At 37.8% G+C, this 26760-nt stretch overlaps 1 long non-coding RNA gene and 1 other non-coding gene across 3 annotated transcripts in view; one reads left to right on the top strand and one right to left on the bottom strand.

The window, feature by feature from the left end:
• Window positions 1-10742: 10742 nt before the first annotated feature.
• Window positions 10743-10852, bottom strand: LOC121105732. Its single transcript, XR_005838383.1, has one exon. It is a non-coding gene; the product is annotated as a U6 spliceosomal RNA (small nuclear RNA).
• A 9114-nt stretch (window positions 10853-19966) lies between these two features.
• The window catches only part of LOC103657379, an 84641-nt gene continuing 77847 nt past the window's right edge, over window positions 19967-26760 (top strand). For both annotated transcript variants that reach the window (XR_005838345.1, XR_566815.2), the window contains exons 1-2: window positions 19967-19998; window positions 21938-22039. This is a non-coding gene — a long non-coding RNA (uncharacterized LOC103657379). The remainder of the gene's footprint in view (window positions 19999-21937; window positions 22040-26760) is intronic.

The raw sequence follows: 26760 nt of genomic DNA, 5'->3' as shown, positions 1-26760 counted from the left end.
AGAGTGGACATCCTTGTCTTATTCCTGACCCTAGGGTAAAAACTCTCAGTTTTTCACCATTGAGGATAATGTTAGTTGGTTTTTCATGTATGGTCTTTATTATGTTGAGGTCTGTTCCCTCTGAAACTACTTGGTTGAGAGTTTTTGCCGTGAATGTATGTTTACTTTGTCAAATGCTTTTTCTGCATCAGGTAGACTTGTAAAACCTTATTTGTGCCCCCAACTGTTCTTTGTTAGTCAGGACTTTCAAGCCTTGAGAACTATGTTCTACCTTCCTTCCAGGATTTTCCCATTCCTTCATTATGGAAATGAACCCAAACTGTCTTGGAGAGTTTGGCAAGACTCAGGAAACCCTTATCTTCAACCATTTCTATAGATTCGCGTAGGAGATACATATTATTATCTGAAGGAACCAAGAATTCTTTGCTGTTGCATAAATCTTGAAAGGAGATGGGGCTGATGAATCAAAATATGGGCTTTATGAGTTTTGTCAAACTCTCTGGGACAGTTTAGGTTCATTCTCATAACATAAGAAGAGGCATCTGGGAGAAACTGTTTTAGAAGCTCAGATCACTATACATATAAAACCAAGTAATTAATGGGAGAGACTCTGAGCGTTGAGTTACTTTGCTATAATATATAAGGCTCTATTGATGTATTGAGATGCTGTGGCATCAGTGTGTGGAAATTTCTAACGTGGATGGGAAGGCCTACAAGAATAAACTTCAAAAGAACACTTGCAAAATCTGAATGGCATAAGATTCCATAAAATACACAGGTAAAGATCACAAAAAAATCACAAATTAATTTTTAGACTGTGTAGTAGGTAGGAAGAAGAACAATAGTAAGATTTTAACTGATGTTTTGTTCTGCACCCTGAATTTTTTAGAAAATTCTGACCATGTTCATTAAAAAAAAAATCCATGTGTACTCCAGTAAGGTTTGCATAACATCTGAATACTTGGTCCCTTTGTATTTTTTAAAATAGTTTTACGTTCCCAAAAATATTGAGCATAAATTACATTTACCTGTTGCCCGAACACATGCACAGCCTCCCTCACCACCGTGATTTAGTTCTTCCTTGCATGAGGGGCAGTAAGAATCCCCAGCTAGTGTCTAAGTATTTCATTAAATATTGTATCCTAAGAATTTTTCAGAAGGTGAATATTTACCTTCCGTGGGCCAAACCTCATACTCGTTTTTAACCTTTGATTCTTTCTTTTCTGCTGAATTACATTCCCTCACTCTCTGACTTATACTGGCTGTGATTCCCTCTGCTCCCCAGAATCATTTTCTTCTGCCTTTCCTTCCCTCAAACGGTAGGACCTCTTTTTTTTTTTTTTTTGTGGTAGGCATGATAATTGATGATGTGATTATTATTACTAATGATTTTGCTGGATTATAGTAGTTTCAATTATACAGGTTTGTACAAAGCATTTACTGGGTGTTTGCTCTGTGCCAAGTACTATATGAAGCACCTAAGAAATATTATCTCATTTAAATCCTAACGTCAATTCTGAGGAGTAGGTATTATTATCTTCATTGGCAGATGAGGCAACTGAAGCAGAGAGGCTTTGTGAGTTAGTGATTTCAACAGTGGTAAGACATGCTACACAAGACTAAAACCTTTCTATGCATTGCTTTCTGTGCTGATCAGACAGTGTAATTTGGTCTCCTCATTGTAATATCTTATTTTTGATATGCCTGCATTGGTACCTGTCATGAGAGGAACATTTATTTCTTTACCTGACATGTACCTGCTTCAAGGGCCACCAATTGCTCTGTGAAGAGACTTCTGCTTACTGCCCTGGCCCAGATTTCAGGCCTATACAGTGACAATCTCTTTACAACAATGAACTCCATATTAAATAGATCTCTGTTTAACAGTCAAAAACCACTTTATGTCAATTGAAGGGGACAGTAACCGTTCAAACAGAAGTTTCAGAGAGTTCACATTGCTTTAAAAGGGATGGAAAATATAGTTGGTTTAAATGTTCACATAGTCCTGTAGTCTTCGCCACGGAATGGATTAATGTCTAAAGCTGCCTGCTGCAGAAGACTGGACTCTATTGCACAGTGGTTGGGTGTGCAGGCTCTCCAGCTACGCTGGCTCATCTAGTACCTGGTTTCATCACTGCCTATGAAACTTGGGCAGATTACCGAACCCTTCTAAGCATCAGTTGCTTCCTCTGTCAAGTGGGAATCATGATTGAGCCTTTCTTATAAAATTGTGTGGATTGGGTTCCATTTCAAAGAGGGAGGTTTTGTGTATGTCATTGTGTGGCAATTCCGGGTTGAGAACATGCTGGTGAAATATGAAAGTGGAAAGATACGGCTGGAAAATTTTTGATGTTGAGGTGGTGAGATAGACCATAAGGAGGTCAAGATGTTGATTATGTTACAGGGAGGCCTGAGGTACTGTTCTTTCGAGTCATGAACTGCTGTACCTTTTTCCCTTTAGCAGCTCGGTTTTTGCTTCCCTGTCTTATTACTGCAATTCTGCCCCTGGCCCTTCCTGTCTCCTGTGTCCATCACTCATGCCTGTAGCACTTATTGGACTTTTCACTGTGACTCGGATGTTTGCTTAAATTGTGTCTCTCCTTTGATATTTATCTGGTATGTTTATGTGGCACAGAGAGAGAGGGAGAGCAGTTTATCCATTTAAGGTGGATAATAATTGATCAGAGGTAATCTATAAAAGAAAGTGGAGGCTAGGGTAATCAAATCCACCGCATATACTGTGTTTGTTTATGTAATAACCATCTGTATGGTTCATGAAGATTAATCTGGGCTTAAAGTGCCAAATAAAGTGCACAGTGCTACAGGTAGACCATTTATATTCTCTTGGTGTTGTCTTGTAGGGAACAGGGTTGGAGAGGCTAGATTACAGGGTAATGAGATCTTCATCTGAAATGTAAGATTCTGGAGAGGCAGAGATTAAAAAAAAAAAAAAAAAAAGCTTTTCTACTTGCTGCAGTTATAAGAAAGCCAGTATCAGAGATGCTCTATTTTACTCATGAGATTTTGGGGCAAGCTTGCTCCACAACTAGGATTCTCTCTTCCTCTGATTTTTGTCATATTCTCTCACTCATCTCACAGCATCTGTTTCCTGAGTAATTCTCCATTCATTTCCTTATATCCTGGTGCACTGGGATATGACATTCAAAGGTCCACTGAGTACTTGCTGGGAAAATTCCTAGTGTTGAATGACGTCTTTTTTGGTCACTCTGATACATTTAATGACAGAAACAAGACTGCATCAGCTGCTTTTTCTCAATTCTAACCTAGTCGGTCTCTATATTTCCTTCTGGCCCATTACAAAAGGGATGAATCTTAAAAAAGGCTTCTTTCCTAACCCACCTCTACTCCTTCTGAACCTAAATAACATCCCCCAAAAGAAAAAGCCATTGCTTCTTTTTCATGCATCTTTCTCAAAGCTAAAACTCTGCCTCATCTATAATCTTGAAATTGTTCCATGGAACTCACAGAAATCTTAGATAAAGTAATCAAGCCAGGCAGCTTCATCTAACAACAAAAATAAGCTAAAAATAAGGTGGAGTGACTGTGTATTGAAAAGATACTACGTTCAATTCTAGCATGTGACCAGTTATCAGATATTTTCAGCATTGCCAATTCTACCAGCTCATGGACAATCCTGTAAAGATCGTGGACTAATTTAGGGTGTTGGGTTTAGGGATGGGGTGGATGCAGTCTTGGGAAGTACTGGGATTCCTTCTGTTCTGTAGTTGACTTTGAAGAGTTAAGGCTGAAGATGTTCCATCAGGTCTGTAAAAATCTAGTTGGTTCTCCGATTAAGATTAAGATGCTGACTCAATTGGCTGATAACAAAAATATCTACCTGATAAATGATTTTTAAAAGTTTGAATTGTGACTAAGATTTGTATATTTTTATGTTATTTTAGGACAACAGTTTAGAGCTCTTTTAGTATTAGAGGATATAAAATTTTAAAAGCAAAATTCTATTTTGTTTTGTTTTTTCTTTTTTTAAAACTTTATTTTTCTCAGAACAGTTTTGGTTAACAGCAGAGTTGCAAGGAGGACATTGCCCATACATGCTCTGCTTCTACACCTGCATAGCCGCCTCTATTAACAGTATTTCCCACCCAGTGGTACGTTTCTTATAACTCATGACCCTGCACAGCCACATCATTCCCATACAAAGTCCATAGTATACACGAGGTTTTACTTTTGGTGTCAAACATTCTATGGGTTGAGACAAATGTGTAATTAATCTCTTCCTAGTTATAATACCACACATAGTATTTTCACTACTCTAAAAACCCTCTCTGCTTTACCTAGTTTTTAAATTCAAATATAATTAATATACAATATTTAGTTTCAAGGGTACGATACAGTGGTTCAACAATACTATACATTACTCAGTACTCATCATGATAAGTTACTCTTAATCCTATTCCCCTATTTCATGTATTCCCCCACCCAGCTCCCCTCTAGGTACCTTCAGTTTGTTTTCTATAATTAAGAGTCTGCTCTTGGTTTGTTTCCTTTTTTCTTTGTTCATCTATTTTGTTTCTTAAATTCCACATATGAGTGAAATCATATGGTATTTGTGTTTCTCTGACCCACTTACTTCACTGATTTCACATCATACTCTCTAGGTCCATCCATGTTGCTGCAAATGGCAATATTTCATTCTTTTTTATGGCTGAGTAGTATTCCATTGTGTGTATATACCACATCTTCTTTATTCATTCATCTACCAACGGATATGTGGGCTGCTTCTATAACTCAGCTATTGTAAATAACACTGCGATGAACATAAGGGGGCATATATATTTTCAAATTAGTATTTTCACTTTCTTTGGGTAAATACCCAGTAGTGGAATTACTGGATCATATGGTAATTCTATTTTTAAGCTTTTCAGGAAACTCTGTACTGTTTTCCACAGAGGCTGCACCAGTTGCATTCCCTCCAACAGTGCACAAGGGTTCCTTTTTCTCCATATCCTCACCAACACTGTTGCTTCTTGTGTTTTTAATGTTAGCCATTCTGGCAGGTATGAGGTGATATCTCATTGTGGTTTTGATTTGCATTTCCCTGATGATGAGTGATGTTGAGCACCTTTTATGTGTCTGTTGGCCATCTGCATATCTCCTCTGGAAAAATGTCCGTTCATGACTTCTGCCCATTTTTTAATTGGGTTATTCATTTTTGGGGTGTTGAGCTTTACAAGTTCTTTATATATTTTGGATACTAGTCGTTTATCGGGTATGCCATTTGCAAATATCTTCTCCCATTCGGTAGGTTGTCTTTTACTTTTGTTGATGGTTTCCTTTGCTGTGCAGAAGCTTTGTATCTTGATGTAGTCCCAATAGTTTATTTTTGCTTTTGTTTCCCTTGCCAAAGGAGACATATCTAGAACAATGTTGCTACATCCAACATCAGAGAAATGCCTGCCTGAGCTCTCTTCTAGGATTTTTTATGGTTTCAGATCTCACATGTAGGACTTTAATCCTTCTGAGTTTATTTTTGGGTATGGTGTAAGAAAGTGGTCCAGTTTCATTCTTTTGCATGTAGCTGTCTAGTTTTTCCAACACCATTTGTTGAAGAGACTGTCTTTTCCCCATTGCATATTCTTGGCTCCTTTTTGAACATTGATCGACCATTTAATTGTGGGTTTATTTCTGGGCTCTCTATTCTGTTCCACTGATCTATGTGTCTGTTTCTCTGCCAGTGCCATACTGCTTTGGTTACCACAGCTTTGTAATAGATCTTGGAATCTGGGATTGGGCTACCTCCCGTTTTGTTCTTTTTCAAGATTGCTTTGGCTATGCAGGGTCTTTTGTGATTCCATGCAAATTTTAGGATTATTGATTCTGGGTCTGTGAAAAATGCCCTTGGCAATTTGATGGAGGTTGCATTAAATCTGTAGATTGCTTTGGGTAGTATGGATACTTTAACAACATTTGTTCTTCCAATCCATGAGTATGGGATATTTTTCCATTCGTTTGTGTCATCTCCCATTTCTTCATTAATATTTTAAAGTTTTCAGGGTACATGTATTTTACTTCCTTGGTTCAGTTTATTCTCAGGCATTTTATTCTTCTTGGTACAATTGTAATTGGAATTTTTTCTTAATTTCTCTTTCTGTTTACTTCATTATTAGTGTATAGAAATGCAGCATTTGTACTCTGTGTATTGATTTTGTGTCCTGTCACCTTACTGACCCCATTTATCAGTTCTAGTAGTTTTTTGGGGGAGTCCTTAGGGTTTTCTATACATAGCATCATGTCATCTGCAAATAGCGGAAGTTTTAGTTCTTCATGGAATAGTTTGAGAAGAATAGGTATTAACTTTTCCTTCCTTCCTCCCTTCCTCCTTCCTTCCTTCCTTCCTTCCTTCCTTCCTTCCTCCCTCCCTCCCTCCCTCCCTCCCTCTCTCCCCCATTTCTTTCTTTCTTTCTTTCTTTCTTTCTTATTTCTTATTTCTTCTTTTTTAAAATTAACATATAATGTATTGTTTCAGGGGTACAGGTCTGTGATTCATCAGTCTTAACATCCAGCACTCCCACTACACATACAATGTGCATCACCTAGCCACCGCCTCACCCCCTCCCCTCCAGCAACCTTCAGTTTGTTTCCTAAAATTAAGAGTCTCTTATGGTTTGTAACTCTTCTTTAAATGTTTGGTAGCATTCACCTATGAAACTATCAAGTCCTGGATTTTTGTTTTTGGGGAATTTTTTATTACTGATTCAATTTGATTGCCAGTAATTGGTCTGTTTAAATTTCCTATTTCTTCTTGGCTAAGTTTTGGAAGGTTGTATGTTTCTAGGAATTTATCCATTTCTTCTAGGTTGTCCAATTTGTTGGTATATAATTTTTTATTACATTCTTTTATTACCCTTTGTATTTCTGTGGTGTCTGTTGTTATTTCTCCTTTTTCATTTCTCATTTTAATTATTTGAGTCCTCTTTCAGTCTTTCTCTGTCTCTCTTTTTTAAGATGAGTCTGGCTAAAGTTTTCATTGATATATTCTATTGGCTTTTTTAGTTGCTATTTCATTTATTTGTGGTATAATCTTTTTTATTTCTTTCTTCTACTGATTTTGGATTATGTTTGTTCTTCTTTTTGTAGCTCATTTCGTTATAAGGCTAGGTTATATATTTGAGATTTTTCTTGCTTCTTGAGGTACACCTGTATTGCTATAAACATCCCTCTTAGAACAGCTTTTTATGCAGCACAAAGATTTGGAACTATTGTATTTTCATTTTTATTTTTCTTCATGTATGTTTTTATTTCCTCTTTGATTTCTTGGCTGACCTATTCATTGTTTAGTGGCATGTTATTTAACCTCCATGTATTCGTATTCTTTCCAGATTTTTTCTTGTGATGGATTGGTAGTTTCATACAATTGTGGTTGGAAAAGATGCATTATATGATTTCAATCCTTCTCATTTTATTAAGATTTGTTTTGTGGCCAAACATGTGATCTCTTCTGGAGAATGTTCCATGTGCCCTTGAAAAGAATGTGTAGTCCACTGTTTTGGGGTGGAATGTTCTGAATATATCTGTTAGATCCATCTGGTCCAATGTGTCCTTCAAAGCCACTGTTTCCTTTTTGATTTTTGGTCTGAATGATCTATCTGTTGATATAAATGGGTATTAAAGTCCCCTCCTATTATTGCTTTGCTATTGAGTTCTTCCTTTTTGTCTGTTAATAGTTGCTTAAATGCAAAATTTTATGTTGAACACTAAGCTATCAACAAAGGGCCACTCTGCCTGAAGTTTGCCCTCCTCTGCTTCTCATGACATACCCTGGGGCATCTACAAATAACCCCAGACCTCTGTAGACAACAGTTTGAAAGTCACTGTGCTAGGATTTAAATTTCTTCTTTTTTTTTTTTAAAGATTTTATTTATTTATTTGACAGAGATAGAGACAGCCAGCGAGAGAGGGAACACAAGCAGGGGGAGTGGGAGAGGAAGAAGCAGGCTCATAGCTGAAGAGCCTGATGTGGGGCTCGATCCCACAACGCCGGGATCACGCCCTGAGCCGAAGGCAGGCGCTTAACTGCTGTGCCACCCAGGCGCCCCTAGGATTTAAATTTCTAACAGGCTACATAGACCAATGGTGAAAAGCACAGGCTCTAAAGCCAGATGATCTAGGTTCTAATTCTCGGTCTGGGGTTTACTAGTCTTGTGAACTTGGGAACGCCATTCAACTTTCCCTGCTTCATTTCCTTTAGCTCTAAAATGAGAATGATAACATCAATATCATAAAGTTGTAAGAATTAAATGAGATATTATAGAGGTTCTTAACTGTTTATTGCCATGGACCCCTTTGGTGCAATTGAAAATAACATTTTTTTTCCAATCCAAAAAATAAAATATATGGAATCATAAATGAAGCCAACCAATCATTTTGAAATAGAATTATCAAATTATTAGAGATCATGTGATATAGTAGTGTACATGATTCTTTACACATTAAATAACAAGATCTGATGCTGAGTCTAATAATTCATAATTTCGTTGTAGTGATGAGCATAAACAATTATTTCAAGATATATGTTGTAAGTGCAATGTGTGATGAAAATATTTGTGACTTCGTTTGAAGGAAACACTAAATTTCTACTGAAAGAAGTGCTAAATTTCAGTTAAAGGTATTGAAAGTATTTAATTTTTCCCACTTAAATTTATGAATTCCTGAATTTTACTGGACTCCAAATTGAGAACCCTTGTATTAGAGGGTTTAGCCACAATATCTTATAGATTGGGGATTTAAGGCATACTTGTTATTACAATTACTACCATCATCATCAGCACTGTCTTTTTGACAGGAGGGAGGAATATATATTTGGAATTCTTAATTTAGCAATAATGTTTTAAGGTACTTAGGAGTTATTAAAAAATAAGGTTGAATGTTTGCTAACAATATAGGATAAAATATGACACTATCAACTTTTTTAAAATTTAAATTCAACTTAGTTAACATATAGCATAGTATTGGTTTCAGGAGTATAATTTAGTGATTCGTCCCTTACATATAACACCCAGTGCTCGTCCCAACAAGTGCCCTCCTTAATACCAATCACTCATTTAGCCCATCCCCCCACCATTTTCCCTCCAGCAACCCTCAGTTTGTTCTCTCAACTGTAGAGTCTCGTGTGGTTTGCCTCCTTCTCTGTTTTTATCTTATTTTATTAGAAACTCTATATAATGATATTTTCTTAAAACCCAAATCCCAAAGTTTACAAATAATAGTTAGATGACCTGCTATATCTGAAGTGTTTTTCACTTATATCTGTTTTTCATGTTTTTTTTCTTTTCAGTGATAATCCTAATAGGTTTTTGTTCCCATCTTATCAGTAATCTCCATATTTTATCACTCTAAATAGATAATTAATGTCACTTTAAAAACCACTGAAAGTTATACAAATCTATTCAGAGGTCTCTTGAGACTGGCTCCCAACAAGAGTAATATTGCCTGGTTTAACAGCTTAGATTAGTTTTTCCTGTTTTTATGCTTTTAGAAACATACCATACCTTTCAGTCTGGCTTAATTCAATCAACATTATGTTTCTGAGTTGCATCCATACTAATTCATGGAGTTGAAGTTATTAGTTGCCGAATGCATTCCGTTGTGTGAACATACCACAATTTGTCCATTTTTCTTTATAGGCATTTAGATATTTTCCAGTTTCTGGCCATTAAGAATGAATATCAGTTCTAGATCTTTGCTGAACACGTGCATGATTACTGTTTGGCATTTACCCATGAGTAGGATTATTGGGTCTGACTGTGTAAGCTAACACACAGGATGGAATTATCAAATCAGACCCACAGAAATCACAGAGATCTTATTCTTTAGCAAACTTTATTAAATAATCTCAATTTGAAGGAAATTGAAAATTTCAGGAAGAGCAGAGAGAGGTTTAGGGCATCAAAGGTAGTTTCCCAGGACCTGTCTTTTTCTGTCCAAGCTATGACTCAGAATAATAGAATAATACATCTGCAAAGTCACTTCACACAGCAGGAGCATTTAAATTGTGAAGCCAGAGAGCTGTGTAGCTTAGGTAAAATCCTCCAGAGGGCCATTTCTCATATACTCTGGGTTCTTTTTCTATAGATAATCCTTAACTAGGACATCCTGACAAGGACATTTCAGAGATAAGGTCACTTCTTCCTAGCAAATATCATTAGTCTATTTATCCACAAGTCCGTTTATGAAGATGATTAGGCTGGATGACTCCAAGAGCCTTTCTCTCAAGGACTTTTCCGTGGTGTGGTGATTGGATCAAAACCCAGTTGTTTTAACTCCTTCCTTTCAACGTAGGCAGCTTTAACAGATACTGCCAGTTTAACAAAGTGCTTGTACTAATTAATCTTCTAACAGTAGTGTAGGAACATTTTGATTGCTCACTAACACTTATTTTCTGTTGTTGGTTTGTTTTTCTTTTCATGATTATGGTCGTTGTATAGTGAAAAACCTCTTTGTGGTTTTTACTTGCATTTCTGTGACTAGTGGTGAAGTTGAACTTTTCTTATCTTCATTGGTTTTTTGGATATCCTCTTTTGTAAAATGTTAGCAATTTTTGCCTATTTTGTAATAGATTTGTGTGCTCTTTTCCTATTGATCTATAGGAGCTCTTTATATATTCCAAGTAGTTTTTTTAAACATTCATCACCATACACAATTACAGAATTAAAGTTTTTTTTGTGATGAGGCCTTTAAGATTTACTCTCTTAGCAACTTTCAAAAATATGGAATGCTTTATTAAGTTGTGTGTCGTCCTTGCACAGGGGTCATGCTAATCTTCTCTGTATCATTCTGATTTTAGTGTATGTGTGGCCAAATATAAGCACAAGAATAGATTTTTTTAAGATACTATTATGAATATATTTTCCCATTTCATGTGTTGCCTTTATACTCTTATTAGTAATTTTTTGATGGATACAAGTTCTTTCTTCTATTATCCAGTTTTCTGTGTCTTTTAAAAATCTAGAGTGAGTTAATAATGACCTTCCAAATTTCTTCCTCCATTAGTCCCACTTTCAGAAATAAAGGACCCCAGGAAGCCTGAATGAAAATGATGCCTTAGAAGGGAAGGAAGAGGAGAACCATAAATGATTTAATGCCACTTTGGTCATTTCACACAACCACATAATTTACATTGTCACATCTTATGTTCTGAGTGGTTGGCCTTGTTGCCTTCTGACAGCTTTGTCAATAGAAGATTTGAGAACTTGTGGCTTTTTGTGTCTCAGCAGTATCTATTTGCTACTTTCCATATCAGAGGAAAGAAATTGTGTGTGTATTCCCTACCCAGTTCTATAACCAAGTACATTCCATATCTGCTTTTGTTCCCTAGATACAAAGAATTTTTTTTTAATTTTCAGAGAAAAATGGACTTCCTCACCAAGCTTCTTCTTCAGCCCCTTCTTAATGGTTCACTTGTTTGAACAGAGCAATTGTAAGCAATTTGTCTATAGTTCTTAATTCTAAACATGTAACTGTGTATTTGGTATTGCCAGGTTTTGGATTTTAACCGTTCTAGTAAGTATGTAGTGATATATTGTTGTTGTGTTAGTTTGCATTTCTCTAATAACAAGTGATGTTCATATGCTAATTTGTCATCCTTATGATCCCCATAGTGAGGTGTCCAGATCTTGTGCCCATTTTCTTCTTGGGTTGCTTGTATTCTTATTGTTGAGTTTTGAGTTATTTGTACATTTTCAATATGTCTTTTATCACATATGTGTTTTGCCTATATTATCACCCAGTCTGGGGTCTGTCTTCATTCTCTTAGCAGGATCTTTCACAGAGCAGAAGTTTTTAATTTTAATAAAGTCCAACATCTTTCTTTCATGGATGTGCTTTTCTATGGCATCTAAAATTACCTTGCCAGGCCCAAGAACACCTAAGATTTCTCCTGCGTTTTCTTCTAGATGTCTTACGGGTTTGCACTTTACATTTAGGTCTATGATCTCTTTGATCTGATTTTTGTGAAAGGTATAAAGACTGTGTCAATATTCTTCTTTTTTTCAATGTGGGTTTCTAGTTGTTTCAGCATTATTAAAAAGACTCTCCCTTCTCCATTGAATTGCCTTTACTTTTCTTTCAAAGATCATTTGACTATATCTGTGTGGGTGTGTTTCTGGGCTCTCTATTCTTTTCCATTGATCTATAGGTCTATTCTTTTGCCAATACCACACTGTTCTGATTACTGTAGATTAGTAAGTTTTGAAATTAGTGTCAGTCCTGAAACTTTCTTCTTCTTTTTTAGTGGCTTGTCGGCTATTCCAGGTCTTTTGTCTTTCCATATAAACTTTAGAATCAGTTTGCTTATATCCATAAAATAGCTAGCTGGAATAATGATTTGCTTTGAATCGATAGGTCAAATTGGGAACAACTGAAATCTTAACAATATTGAGTTTTCCAGTCAATGACTGTGGAATACCTTTCCATGTATTTAGATATATTTTTAATTTTTTAATCAGAATTTTGTAGTTTTATACAAATATACAAACTCTGCATATTTTGTTAGGTTTATTCTTATGTACTTCATTTTTTTTTTTTTGGTGCTATTGTAAATGGTATTCTATTTTTCACTTCGAATTCCAGTTGTTCATTTCTTGTATGTAGGCAAGCAATCAACTTTCATATATGAACCTCATATCCTGTAACCTTACTTTAATTGCATATTAGTTTCAAGAGTTTTGTTGTCAATTCTTTGGGATATTATATGCAGATAATTATCATTTGCAGAAAAGGGCTCTTTTAATTCTTCTTTTTGATATCTATCTATCTAATTGTACTCAGCTCTTTTAATTCTTCTATCTATCATNTATATATATGGTACTTGCTAGGACTTCCAGTACAACATTGAATAGGCATTGTGAGAAGGGACATTCTTGCCTTCTCTACAATGTTAAAGAGACAGCATCCAGTTTCTTAGCATAAGTATGAAGTTACCTGTAGGGTTTTTGTAGATGTTCTCATTCAAGTTGAAGAAGTTTTCCTCTGTTCTTAGTTTGCTGAGAGGTTGTGTTTTTTTTTTTTAATTGTGAATGGATGTTGGATTTTGTCAAATGCATTTTTTGCATTAGTTGATGATGTCATATGCTTTTTCTTCTTTAGCCTGTTGATGTGGTGGATTAAATTGGTTGATTTTCAAATGTTAAATCAGTCATGCCTGCCTGCTATAAATAACACTTGGTCCATGTTGTATAATGATTTTTATACATTATTGAATTTGATTTGCTAATATTTGGTTGAAGATTTTTCCATCTATGTTCATGCAGGATATTGACTTGCAGTTTTCCTTTCTTTCAATGACTATTTGGTTTTGGTAGTAGAATGGCCTTGTGGAATGAATTAGAAAGTGTTTCCTCTGCTTCTGTTTTCTGGAAAAGCCTATGGAGGACCAGTATCATTTCTTCTTTAAATGTTTGGTAAAATACATCAGTAAAACCATATGGACTTGGTATTTTGATTTGATTTCTTTGATAGATATAGAACTACTGAAGTTATCTCTTTCTCCTTGTATCATGTTTGGTAGTTTGTACCTTTCAAAGAATTGGTCCATTTCATCTAAATTATCAAATTTTGGGGCATAGAGTTGTTCATAAAATTTTTTAATATCCTTTTACTATCCATAGATCAGTAGTGATGAGGCTTCTTTTGTTTATATTAGTAAGTTATGTCTTCTCTTTTTTTTTTCTTGGTTAGCCTAGAGGTTTATAAATTTTTTTGAGCTTTTTAAAGAATCAGCTTTTAATTTTGTTGGCTTTTTATATTGATTTCCTAATCTTAATTTTACTAATTTCTGCTCTCATTTTAATTATTATTTTCTTCTGCCTGTTTTTGGCTTATATTGCTCTTCTCCCTCTCTCTCTCTCTCTCTCTCTCTCTCTCTCTCTCTCACACACACACACACACACACACACACATTCTCTCACTCAATCACCTAAGTTTCCCAAGGAGGAAACTTAAATTATCAGTTTTCAGGTCTTTCTTCTTTTCTAATATAGGCAATTTAATGCTATAAATTTCCCTCTAAGCACTGTTTTGCTGCATTTCACAAATTTTAATGTTTTATTTTCATTGTCATGTAAGTTCAAATATTTAAAAATTTCTCTTAAGATTTTTCTTTGGTCCATATGTTATTTATATGCTATTTAGTCTCTAAATATTTTTAGATTTCAAGCCATCTTGCTATTATTGATTTCTAGTTTAATTCCATTGGTATCTAAGAACATACTTTGTGTGATTTCTAATTTTTAAAAAATTCTGATGGTCTGTTTATAGACCAGAATCTTGTCAATCTTGAGCCATACTCCATGCCAGCCTGAGAAGAATATGTATATTTTCCTCTTGTTGGATGGAGGGTTTTTTCGTTTTTGTTTTTTTGTTTTTGGCAGCAAAGCAAGGTTTTTTGAGTGATAGCAAAGTGATAGTACAACACTCCTGAAGAGGGAGGTGACCCAAAGGGGTTGCCACCAGAGTTTCTAAGTCTAGGGGTTTTTATGGGCTTGTTGGTGGGCTATTTTAATCTGATTAACCCTCCCTGCACCTGTCATCCAACCAGGTTTTTGTCACCTATCAGATGGGAAAGTGTGGAGAGCTCTTTCCAGGGCAGTGTAAAATCCTTTTAAGGGTGGTTTCCTCTTGGGATGGGGTCCCTTGTCCCTGCCTGCCTGCCTTCCAATTGTCCTTCATCATTCTCCCCTCTGAAGAGGTAACTCTAGCTGCTGTTAGGAAAGAAGGACAATGACCAAGCGTAACTACTTCCTGCTGATCAGGGGCACTGGATGGCAGCAGTCAGGGTTCCTTTCGTCCAGATCTATCAGGGGGTCCCTTGTAGATGTCTGGTTTGACTTCCATGTGAGGCTCCATCTGAACCACCACCATTTGGAATTTGATGACCTTTATTCTGGAGGATATAAAGTGGGTTAGGGCATTTGGGAGGCAAGGCCCAAAGCACAATGCAAGACTGAGTACAGCAATGGCTATAATTGGAGTCCACTGTGGTTAGTCTACCTCAGGACAGAGACTTTAAGGAATATTCCCAAGCAGCTGCCGAAACTTCCTTTGTATCGGGGAAATTCCCTATCTTCTCTGGCCTGAAATCTGCATATTTCCACTTTGGTGGAAAAAAACATGGTGCCTGCTCATCTGCTGACCTGATGAGGTTTAGAACCAGGAATAATTCTATCTAGGTTTGCTGAAGGTCAAATAAGCTCAAGTTAAAATGGTGGTTAATCTTGTCTGTCTTAAAGTTTCCATGGGTTAAGAAAGTTTTGCTTGGATGATAAATGGGATTACATCTAGGTCTTTTCCAAATAGGATAAAGTACTAAAGCATTGATTACTGGTCATAGATTTGTGCTTTTAAAGGACTTTGGGTCTGTTGGTAAAAAATGGTGGTTAATCTTGTCTGTCTCAAAGTTTTCTTGGGCAATTGTGAAGATAGCTTTCAAAGTCCCTGGTAAAGGAAATTTGGGTCTGTTGGTAAACATGATGCTGTCAACCCAAACTCAGGAAGAAAACACCAACCGTTTTCTTAGAAAGGTTGAGAAAGGCTCTCATCTCCTCCAGTTCTCCCGAGGCCAAGATCATTCTTAAAGCCCAGATATTTGGGGGAAAAAACTGCAAAAGTTGGTTGTTGGCCCCAAGGAGACCCTGAAAGATCTCTAACAAGCTTCCAGCAGGTCTTTTACAGTTGGGACCAAGAGGAGAGTGAGGAAGAGAAACTGAAGAGAAGTCTGAGGCGTTGGTTGTGGCCTTGCATGCCATTGTCAGCTTGGCCTCCCAAGGCTCTGTCACCAAATGCCATCTCTGGGGCCACCCAGAAGTGAGAATGCCCCCAATGGCAAAAACCAAGGCCCTATAACCCTGTCCCACTTGTGGAGGGGGACACTGGAAATCTGAATGCCCTTGGGGACCTCAATCTGTGAGGGCTCGTGTGGCCAGTGCCCCTGATCAGGGCTGTTGGGGTCCGGGGCTCTACGTGATGGCTCCTCTGAAACAGCTCACCATAGGGAACTCAGAGCCTCAGGTAATTTTGGATATAGAAAGAAAACCCGTCAATTTCCTTCTTGATACTGGAGCCACCTTTTCTGTTCTACTCTCTGCCCAGGGAGTACTCTCTGTTCAACCACAGTATTGTCATTAATGGCATCACTAGGCGCCCATAAGCCAAATTTTTTTCTTGCCTTCTGGGATGCACCTGGGGAGATCCAATTTTCCCTCACTCCTCTTAATGCCAAAGGGCTCTAGACCTCTCTTAGGTAGAGGTGTTAACTCTCATATCGATGCCCCTGGGCAGACTAGCAGGTGCTTCCTCTTAATAGAGGCTGATATTAATCCCCACATCTACACAACTCAGCCTGAAGTAGTTTGGGCCTTAACAGCAGTGCCCATTCCCATACACCTTAAGGATCCCACAAATTTTGCCGTTTGGAAAGGTGTTTGGGGCATAACAGGACACTGTCGCTCGTGGATACCAGGATATGGAGAAATAGCACGCCCCTTCTCTTGGCTGATCGAGGACACCCAGACAGCCAGTACACATCTATTAATATGGGATCCAGAGTCAGAAAAAAGCTTTTAAAAATCTCAGGAGGGCCTTGCTCAGTGCCCCAGCTTTAAGTCTTCCTACCGGGAAGGCTTACAACTTGTATGTGACAGAAAGAAAGGAAATGGCCTTAGGTGTCCTAACCCAGGCCCAGGGGCCAGCTCAACAGCCAGTAGGAAGCTACAAAACTAACTCTGGGACAGGATCTTACTGTCTATGCCCATCATAGTATCCAAGGCGTCCTATCAACAGATAGCGGTCACTGGCTCACAGACAGCCCCCATAAATATTGCAGGACTTTTTTCTCTATCAGGGCCCGTGGTTAGTGGTCACGCCACTTCGAAGAATGAAGAGGGAGACCAGACAGAGTGGTGGGCAGCAAAGCAATGTTTATTGAGCGATAGTGAAGTAAGAGTACAAATCTCCCGAGGAGGGAGGGGACAGAACCCCAAGGAGTTGCCCTGGATGGAGTATTCTATAAATGTCAATTAGATCTATGGATTCAAAGTGCTGTTCAGTCAACTTTCAAATAAAAATGTATCACTTCAAATAGGCGCACATACCTTATAGCAAAGTACTTTCAATTTCTCCCTCTCGTTCCTTTAACATTACTGTCCTGCATTTCACTTACCCATATGCTATCATCATCCAGTAGTTTTAACTTGAACAGTTATCTACTGGATCAACTCTTAAGAAGAAAAATTAAAAATCTAACTTATGTTTTTACCTTCTTTGATGCTTTTAAAAAAATTTTTTTACATTGATCCAAGTTTCTGACATATATATATACATATACATACATATATATATATATATATTTTTTCCCCTCCAGGAAGAACTTACAACATTTCTTCTAGGTAGTTTTGTTTGTCTTAGAAAGGTTTTATTTCTCATCTTTGAAGGATAAATTCACTAGTTTAGAACTTGAGGTTAGTGGCTTTTTTTCTTTCAACAATATAATATTTTATTCTACTCTCCTCTTGCTTGCATATTTTCAAGTGAGAGGTGCAGTTTTCTACAGTTTGAATATAATATACTTAGGTTTGATTATTTCATTTGTTATATTGCTTATTTATTTTATATTTGCTTTATTTTATCAGAGCTTTTTGAACCTGTGGTCTGGTATTTATCATTAATTTAGGAAAATTCTTAGGTATTAATATTTTAAATATTCTTTCTGTCTCTTTTTTTTGCTTTTTTAGATTTTATTTATTTATTTGACAGAGAGAGAGAGAGAGAGCAAAAGCAGGGGAGGAGAAGCAGGCTCCTGGCTGAGCAGGGAGCTGGACTCAGGACGCCAAAATCATGACCTGAGCTGAAGGCAGACACTTAATCAACTGGGCCACCAAGGTGCCCCTCAGATGGTCTTTTGCAGAAAAAAAGTTTTATTTAAAAAAAATTTTTTTTTAATTTTAATTTTTTTAAAAGATTTTGTCAGAGAGTTCGAGAGAGCACATAAGCAGGGGGAGCAGCAGGCAGAGGAAGAAGCACAGTCCTGCTGAGCAAGGAGCCTGGGGTCAAGACCTGAGCCCAAGGGAGGGGCTTACCCAGTGAGCCACCCAGGCACCCCTGTCTTTTCCTTTTGATATTTCAACTAACTGTATTTTACACCTTTTGAAATTTTCCACAGTTCTTGAATATTCTGTTTTGGTTTTTTTCTTGATTCTTTTTTATCTTTTCATTTCAGTTTTGGAAGTTTCTAGTGACATATTTTCAAGCTCAAAGATTCTTTTCTTTTCAATGTCCAATGTACAGATGAGCCCATCAAAGCATTCTGCATTTCTGTTACTGTGTTTCTGATTTTTAGTGGTTCTGAGTTTCCATCTCTCTACTTCTGTTACCTAGCTGTTCTTGCCTATTGCCTACCTTTTCTGGTAGAGTCCTAAACATATTAATCATCATGATTTTAAATTCCTTACCTGATAATTCCAAATCTGTGTCCTGTCTGAGTCTGGTTCTGATGCTTTGTCTCCTCAGTTTTTCCTTGCCTTTTAGTTAAAAGATTTATTTATTTGAGGGAGAGAGCACCGCCTGGGCAGTGGGAAGGTGTGGAGGGGCAGAGGGAGAGAATCTTCAGACTCCTCGCTGAGCACGGAGCCTGAGGGGGGACCTGATCTCACTTTGTGTGAGACCAGGACCTGAGCTGAAGAGTGGGAGGCTTAACCAACTGAGTCACCCAGCCACCCCAACGTGCACTGTAAATTTTTATTTAAAGTCAACTACGATGTATAGGTAATAGAAACTGAAATGTGTAAGCGTTAACTACGAGGCTTTATGCTAATGTGGTTAGGAGCTGGAGTTTGTTTCATGTTTGCTCCAGCTGTAGGTGTCAAGAGCTTCAGCTTCCTCTGCTGTCGTTGTTTTTGCTCCTCCCCATCCCGCTTTTGTCTGTTTCTCCAATAACTCCTCTTCGACAGTAGCTTTCTTGTAGCTCCTTCAGCTGATATCCTGGAGCTCCGTTGCGACGATGGTAAGGTGTAGGGCAGGGGAAGGTTTCTGCAATGTTGCGGTTAAAACGCAGTCTTTCCCTAGACCCGTATCCCTGCACGGAGACCTTCACAAATACCTCTACGCCCTTTTCCCCCCTTCCCCTAGGTGGGACGGGAAGGCTGGAAGGGAGTGGAGTTGGGTAAGTGCTTTTCCCAAGATAAGGATTTATAGTCTTTTCCCTTTGTTCTGGAGAAAAACTCAGGCCATATTTCAAAATGACTCCTTTTTCCTTCCCCTGCTAGAACCGTGAGGGGGCTTTTCTTGGATCTTCACTGTGAGAACCTGGTGGAGTTGCTGGGAGTAAAACATTTAAAGGTGTGGGCCCCCACAAGACTGCACCCTCAGGTGTTCTCACTCTCAAATTAGTCCGGACTCAGCCTCCAGCAATTCACTAAAATTACCCTTTAAGTGTTTCTGCCAGTGTATGGGTCCAGCAACTTCTAACGCAGCAGCTCTCGGATGTGATTCTCTGTATTCACCTCATCTCTCCAGGTTTGTAGCAGTTTGCCCTGTGACTTCAGCTCTCTAATGGATCCAAGAAAAGTAACTGATTTCGTTTGTTCAGCTTTTTTCTTAGCGTAAGAATCAGAGTCACTATTTCCAAACTTTTTACATGTCAGAGCTGAAACTGGAAGTTGAATATCTTTTTTATAAATAAAAACGTTAAGACTTTGTATTTAACAATTTCAGTGAATATAGACTTTTCACAGTTTCTAGGTCAAGATGATTTTAAAATAAATAAAAGTGAATATATTGAAAAGTAGTCAAATCTTCTCCAGAGGTTCATTTTACTTGTAGATCGTAGCTCCGCCTTGTCACGTTTTCCTCCACGTGTTTCTGATTTGGGGCAACGCTCTTAAGTAAGACTTACTGACGTGGTTGGGAGGGGGCAGGAAGACGCCGGAAAAACTGCTGAGACGCGTTTTTCTCTCTTGGAAGCGTAAGGTAAGCGGTGAGGAACGAGGCTGAGATAAAATGAAGAGTTGGGATTGTGGAAATGAATTATGTTCTTTCTCAGGCCCCCGTTATTCCTAGTTGAGTAGGCTGTATAGAAAATAGGAGTGGGAGGAGTTTGGGGGATGTATCAAGGGTAAGACCTTGCGACGTGTGAGATTCATTTTGTTCACCTTGTGAGAAATCTCACTTCATTTGCGGTGGCTAACACTGTTTTCAAAGCCTTTGTGTCATATTCATCATCAGAGAAGGCTTAGCCTATTCAAGATTTGACCGTCTTTTAAAGACCTACTCTGTGGCAGTTTGCCTCCACTAAAGACGAAGGGTTATACATTAGCATCTGGGATGTTAGATCATGAAATCTTTTTTTTTTTCTTTTAAGATTTTATTTATTTATTTGAGAGAGCTCGCTCGCATGTGTGTGCATGGGGTGGGGGGATGGTTGGAGGGAGAGGGAGAAGCAGACTCCTGGCTGAGCAGCGAGCCCTAAGGACACCCGGCTGATCCCTGGACTCTGGGATCATGACCTGAGCTGAAGGCAGAACTTTAACTAGCTGAGCCACCCAGGCGCCCCTATATCATGAAATCTTGAACTCTCTCCACCCCACTCGCCCCCCCTGCAGTTAGCAGGTGATATCCCTGAGCTTTCTTTCTGAAGAGCATACTATAATCTAATTTGGAAGGCAGGTAAAATGCTTTCACAAACATTAATGCTTAATTGGCAATGGATAGCTCTTGACAAAGTATCACTCAGAACACTTTTGTTTTCTAAAAGAACTCTGTGTGCTAGTTATCTATTGCTGGTTTTAAAAATTCCCCTAAATTTAGTGATCTAAAATCACAATCTTGTATTATCTTTCATGGTTTCTGTAGACCAGAGATTTGGAAAGGGCTCAACCAGGCGGTTCTTTCTTGGGGTCTGTCGAGCAGCTGTGGTCATCTCAAAGCATGCTTTGGGCTGGAGGATCTGCTGTGAGGTGGCTCACTCAGTTGGCTGGCAATTTGATGGTGGCTCTTGGTGGCAGAGATCTCAACTTCTTCCGCCTGGGTCTCTCCAGTGGGTAGCTTGAGCATCCTAATGGCATAGTGGCTGACTTCACCCAGAGTAAGCAGTCCAAGAACCCGAATACCCAAAGTGGATGTTGTAGTGTTCTTTATTACCTCACCTTGAAATTCACTCCCACTACATTCTCTTGGTCAAAAGTAGCATAATTCAGCATAGGAGAGTGTTAAATAAGGGCATAAATTGCAGGAAGTAGGATTATCAACAATAGCCAAATTATGGAAACAGCTCAAGGGTCCATTGACTGATGAATGGATAAAGAAGATGTGACCTATATACACAACAGAATATTACTCAAACATCGAAAGATTCAAATCTTGCCATTTGCAACCACGTGGATGGAGGTAGTGTATTATGCGAAGGGAAATAAGTCAGAGAAAGACAAATACCATATGATTTCACTCGTGTGGAATTGAAGAAACAAAACAGGTGAACATAAGGGAAAAAGAGAAACAAACCACGAAAGACTCTTAACTATAGAGAACAAACTGAGGGTTGATGGAGGGGAAGGGGATGGGCTAAATGGGTGGTGGGTATTAAGGAGGGCACTTGTCAGGTTGGGCCCTGGGTGTTATATGTAAGTGATGGATCACTAAATTCTACTCCTGAAACCAATATTACACTATATGTTAATGAACTAGAATTTAAATAAAAATTTGAGGGGAAAAAAAATACCATAACAAAAAGTAGTCTGATTACTAATTACTGTCTGTGGTGGGTCTAGATACTCACATTTTAAACATGAACTCCTGTTTGTTTTTGATGCTGATTATCAGGATTGGAAAAATACTGTGCTCTAATTCTTTCTAAAGCTACAAAATCTGAAGTGTGAAACCTAATGCCTACATAAACACTTTCTATTTTCAGGATCTTAAATTCTCTGAACTGGGGAGAAGAAAGGAATCATGGATCGTCAAGGATAGCTTGGAAGCTCGCTACTGCTTGAATACCTATTTCATGTTTTTAAAGGTATGTAATAATTTTTATCATTTTAAAATGTATATTTTAAATTACTTTTTTCCAAACAATAGTTCCTTAGAAGTAAACCTGTTATTCACTGTTTTTTTAATGCTTCTAAAATTATTTCATGTTTATATAGTTGTAATAGTCTAATGGTCTAAATTATACTTTTGTTTTTCTCTAATTTTATTCTTAAAAACTTAAGGGGAAAATATTTCTCTGTAATAGCAATGTGAAAAGTTAAAGCTATCTACTAGAATCCAGTTCTGTGTCTTTTGAGGAGATAGCCTATATCTACAGGAGATAATCTATATCTATATCTGTGTTTTGTGTGCAGTAAATTTTAAGGTTAGATTCGGTCATGCTATTATGGGTCTCACCAAGTTAAACATGCTTTGTTTTTTAGCTGTATTCTTTCATAGCATTAGCCTTTAATAAGCTGCATTCACTGCAGATCTCCAAAAGGAGGCAATAAGAAGCAGCATTTCCCAAAGTTACTGGATCATGGAACTCTTGGCCCTGAGGACATTTTGCATTGGTGCTTCATGAAACCTACTTTAGGAAGTGTTAAATATCTTATCTTGCCCACATCTTCTCTTTATATAAAGTGTAGTATTATCAACAGTGTTTATGTTCGAATCTTTCTCCATGACTTCCTGCAGTTTATTTCCCCTTGCTACAGCGGCATGCTTGTTTTTTAATGCGGCCGTTACCCAACTACATACAAATCTTCAAATAATCTTCCAGTTTTTCTTAGGATAAAAACCAATCTCTTTAACAAGCCATTGCATAGTCTGGTCCCTTCATGCGTGCCCCCTTTCTCTACATTCACACTGACCTTCTCTCAGTGTCTACTTGATATGCTCTTCCCACCCCAAGGGTTTTTTATTTGTTGTATTTTCTGCCTAGACCCCTCTTACCTTCCCTTTGTACCTGATTAATTCCAACTGGTCTTTTGTATCCAAGCTCAAGTGTTACTTGAGATTTCCCTCACTCCTCTTACTCAGTCAAAGCCCCAGTTATAAGTGTGTTCTGCCCTTTGCAGTAATTTGCAGTATTTTGTGTTTATCTGTGTTATTGATTACAGTCTGCCACAATAAATTTTAAGCTACGCTCAGGCAAAGGCTAATGCCTCAGCTGGGGTTGCTCCATCTCCTAGATACTGTACTGCTAATTAGCACGAAGATATTAAAGTGCAATGTTATGTTTTTTATATTTATAACTTAAAAGTTATTCTTATTTGAATCTTTTATTATCCAAAATATTCTTCTCAGTTAGTAAATGCATAATATTTGTCAACTGCTTTCTTTAACAACTAGGAGTCACTACTGTCACCAGGTGAAAAGGGCAAAAGCTCCTCAGAGCATTACTTGTTAGGTTGAGGCCAATCTTGAGATGAAGAATTTATCGTTTTTATTTGCATGCTATCTTCAGTGAAGCCATCAAAGCAGTCTTCTTCATTACCCCCTTATCAACACCAATATGTATTCATTCAATTAACTGTGTCTAGGAAACTATAAAATGTATACTATAGCATTTAGTAAGAAAGTACAGCAAAGGAGCTGCCATCCTGTCCCACAGAAAACAATGGAGAAATTACTTATATTATTTTTGCCAGGCCTAGGAAAAAGAATATTGGAAATAAATCTGAAGTAGAGCATTGTGAATGATGATGGTCTGGAATGTGTAGGAGAAACTGGATAGAGTAGCAAACCTGTTTCCAAGAAAAGTGCCACAGAAATCCTGGAAATAATCCAGTGGTAAAGCACTTTTGAGCTGGGTTGGCAGTTTCATCAGTGATCGAATAGAATCTGAAAGGACTAGCATGGTGGTGTGGAAGAAATGCAGCAGTAGCAAAAAGTAATACCACGTTGGTACTTTGTTGTTACTGTTGGATTTCAGACTTACTGAACTATACAGTGTGCCATGAGGAGATGACTAATGTGTGTTCCCCACTTTCATTTAATATGCTCTTCTTGTACTTTATTTTGAATAACCACATCTTTTAATTTAAAGCAGAATCAAAATTGTCTTATAAACAGAGATGTCAAGTTCTTGGAATTTATCTGTGGTTGTGCCTATGGTATTGAGCCAGTCATTATGTATCTCTCTATTTTATACCAGAAGTAAGCACATTTATTTAAAAATCTCACCAGATGAGATTCTTAAAATTCTGTTAGATTTTTGAAATGGAAATTTACATGTCACTTCTGTAAATTGTGACAATGAGACAGTATATATTTGTAAAGGACCTATTAAATATGGCATTCTGCTGAATAGTTTACATAAGATGTATCTGTTATAATATTCAAATTATCAGGTATAATTGTTATTGTTTTCAGTGTAAGTATGCTATTTTGTTGATTTCATACCCAAAGGCAGCCTCTTTATTTTCATGCATTGTTGCAAAAGAAATTATGATTTCCACTACCATTTCTCCCCACTAAACTCTCATTATTCATTGCTGTAACATAGAAACTAGATAGCCATACTCAGCATCATTTCCTCCATCTTCTATATGGCCTTCTTATATTACAGAAATAGCCTCCCACATATTACACTTTGAGACTCCCTGGCAGCTGGGGTTCTATACGTCTTCAGTTCCTCCAAGCAGATATACCCACAGAAAATTTGGAGGCATAAATGAGCAATGAGCGTGGCGCAGTACCCTAAAGGAGAGGGGTTCTTCTGGCAGTATGTTTGAGGAAACAAAAAAGCCTTTGTCCTGGAGCAGAACAAATGAGGGGAATGTCTCAGGAGAGAGGATTAGTGACCATATCCTGTAGGTCCCTGTAAGTGATTAAAAGCCTTTGGTTTTATTTGGAATGACACCGGAAGCCACTGGAAGATTTGGAAGGAGGGACGTGTAAATGTAAATGATTTACATTTTAAAGAGTTTGCCTTAGCTGAAATGTTGAAAAGAGATTGTAATGTGGCAAGGATGGAAACTGGAAGACCAGTTAGAAGATCACTGGAATAATCCAAAAGGGAGGGGCTCCTGGGTGGCTCAATCCTTTAAGTGCCTTCAGCTCAGGTCAAGATCTCCAGGTCCTGGTATTGACAGAGTCAGGCTCCCTGCTCAGCAGGGAGTCTGCTCCCTTTCCCTTTGCTCCCCCCTCTCCCTGCTCCTGTTCTCTCTTGAATAAACAAATAAGATGATGGCTCTAGTTGGGTTAGCAATGTGTGGTGGTCGGTGTTCTCAGATCTTGGATCGATTTTGAGGGCAGTGCTCAAGGGATTTCCTGAATTTTTCTCATTCCAGATGAAGGATGACTCTTACACCAGGCAACTCTCTTCTTCTAATGTATCAAAGAGGAAAAGGGCTCTCCCCTATAAAATACTGTCCATAGGCAAAGGAGGTCACCCTTTGAGAATTATTGAGAAATAATTGGCAATGTGGATGTTCTAGGTGACTTAGGTAAGAATAGTTTTGGTGAAGTTGAGCATAAAAGACACATTTAATAGTTTAAGAAAGAATGGGAGGAGGGCAATTGAGACAGTGTAGACAATACTTTCAAAGAATTATGCTCTAGGAAAGCAATATAGTGTTACCTGGCAACAAATAGAAGTTCTTTTTTTGTTTTTTGTTTTGTTTTGTTTTAGAATGGGAGAAATAACTGCATTTATATGTTAATAAAGAAATTTTTTTGATGTTATACAGACAGAATTGCTAGAAAGATGTCTTTGAGTAGTAAAGAAGAGATAGAAACCATTATTCGTGTGGATGGTTTTAGATGGCCGCAGAGCTAGGTCAGGCAAGAAGGCCAAGCATGTAGGTACAGATGCAGATAGAGATCTCGAAGTGCTCCTCTGATTGCCTCAATTTTATCAGTGAGGTAGGACTCAAGGCCAGCAACTGAAAGTGAGTTTGGGGTAATTATTGGATCAATTAATAGTTAGGTGGTAATGAGATAGCTCTCAGAAGGTTAGTTCAGGCTGAATTGGGTCTCCAGCCAATGCCTGTGAATGACTGGATATAGAATAGGGGAAGGTAAGTAGAGAGAATTGAGTCTGAATTTTGCTAGGAGGATACCAGTAAGAACTAGGCAGAACATCAGGACCCCAATCAAGAAAACTGGGGCTGAGAGTAAGTACTGACTGCAGCAGTGGATGGGATCTGGAAAATACTTAGAAAATCAAGGCAAACTAGGAGGGAGCACTGAATAAAGGAGACGCTCAGCTTTGTGTGTATGGGATACAGAGAACCCATCCCAGGATTAGATCCTAGCAGAAACACTAGCCCCCCATTCTACTTCTAATATTCTGCTCAAGTGTAAGGAAAGCTGAATGGTCATGTGGAAACCCTTTGTTGCTGGAGCCTGAGATCAGTGGAATAAACAGAAAATTGCAGAATTCAGCTCGTTTTTAGTCTATTTACATAATGCCAAATGATGGAATCCTATCAATTATGTTAATGTTTTGTCCACACAAGCATGTAAATTTGAGCAAATAACTCAGTGTTAGGCTTATTCAGACATGGTTCTGATATCTCAAAATAAGACAATAATTTCTAAGTGAAACAGATAGTAAAATGTTGTGATAATATGCTCCTTTTAAACAATTCAAATGTTTATGTATGCTGTAGCATTTTATTCTGTGAGGAATATTCTGCTATATTAGATGCGATAGCTGTGTGATAGAAAAGCAAAATATCCGAGACCACAAAGTGGTAATTGATAGATTCAGAACCCAATTCTGATTTTGATTCAGTGAACACTTATGAAGTTTCT

Source organism: Ursus maritimus, unplaced genomic scaffold (assembly GCF_017311325.1).
Source record: "Ursus maritimus isolate PB19 unplaced genomic scaffold, ASM1731132v1 scaffold_29, whole genome shotgun sequence".
NCBI classification, from domain to species: domain Eukaryota; kingdom Metazoa; phylum Chordata; class Mammalia; order Carnivora; family Ursidae; genus Ursus; species Ursus maritimus.
The sequence above is the reverse complement of the archived record's forward strand: the minus strand, read 5'-3'. Positions and strand labels throughout refer to the sequence as shown.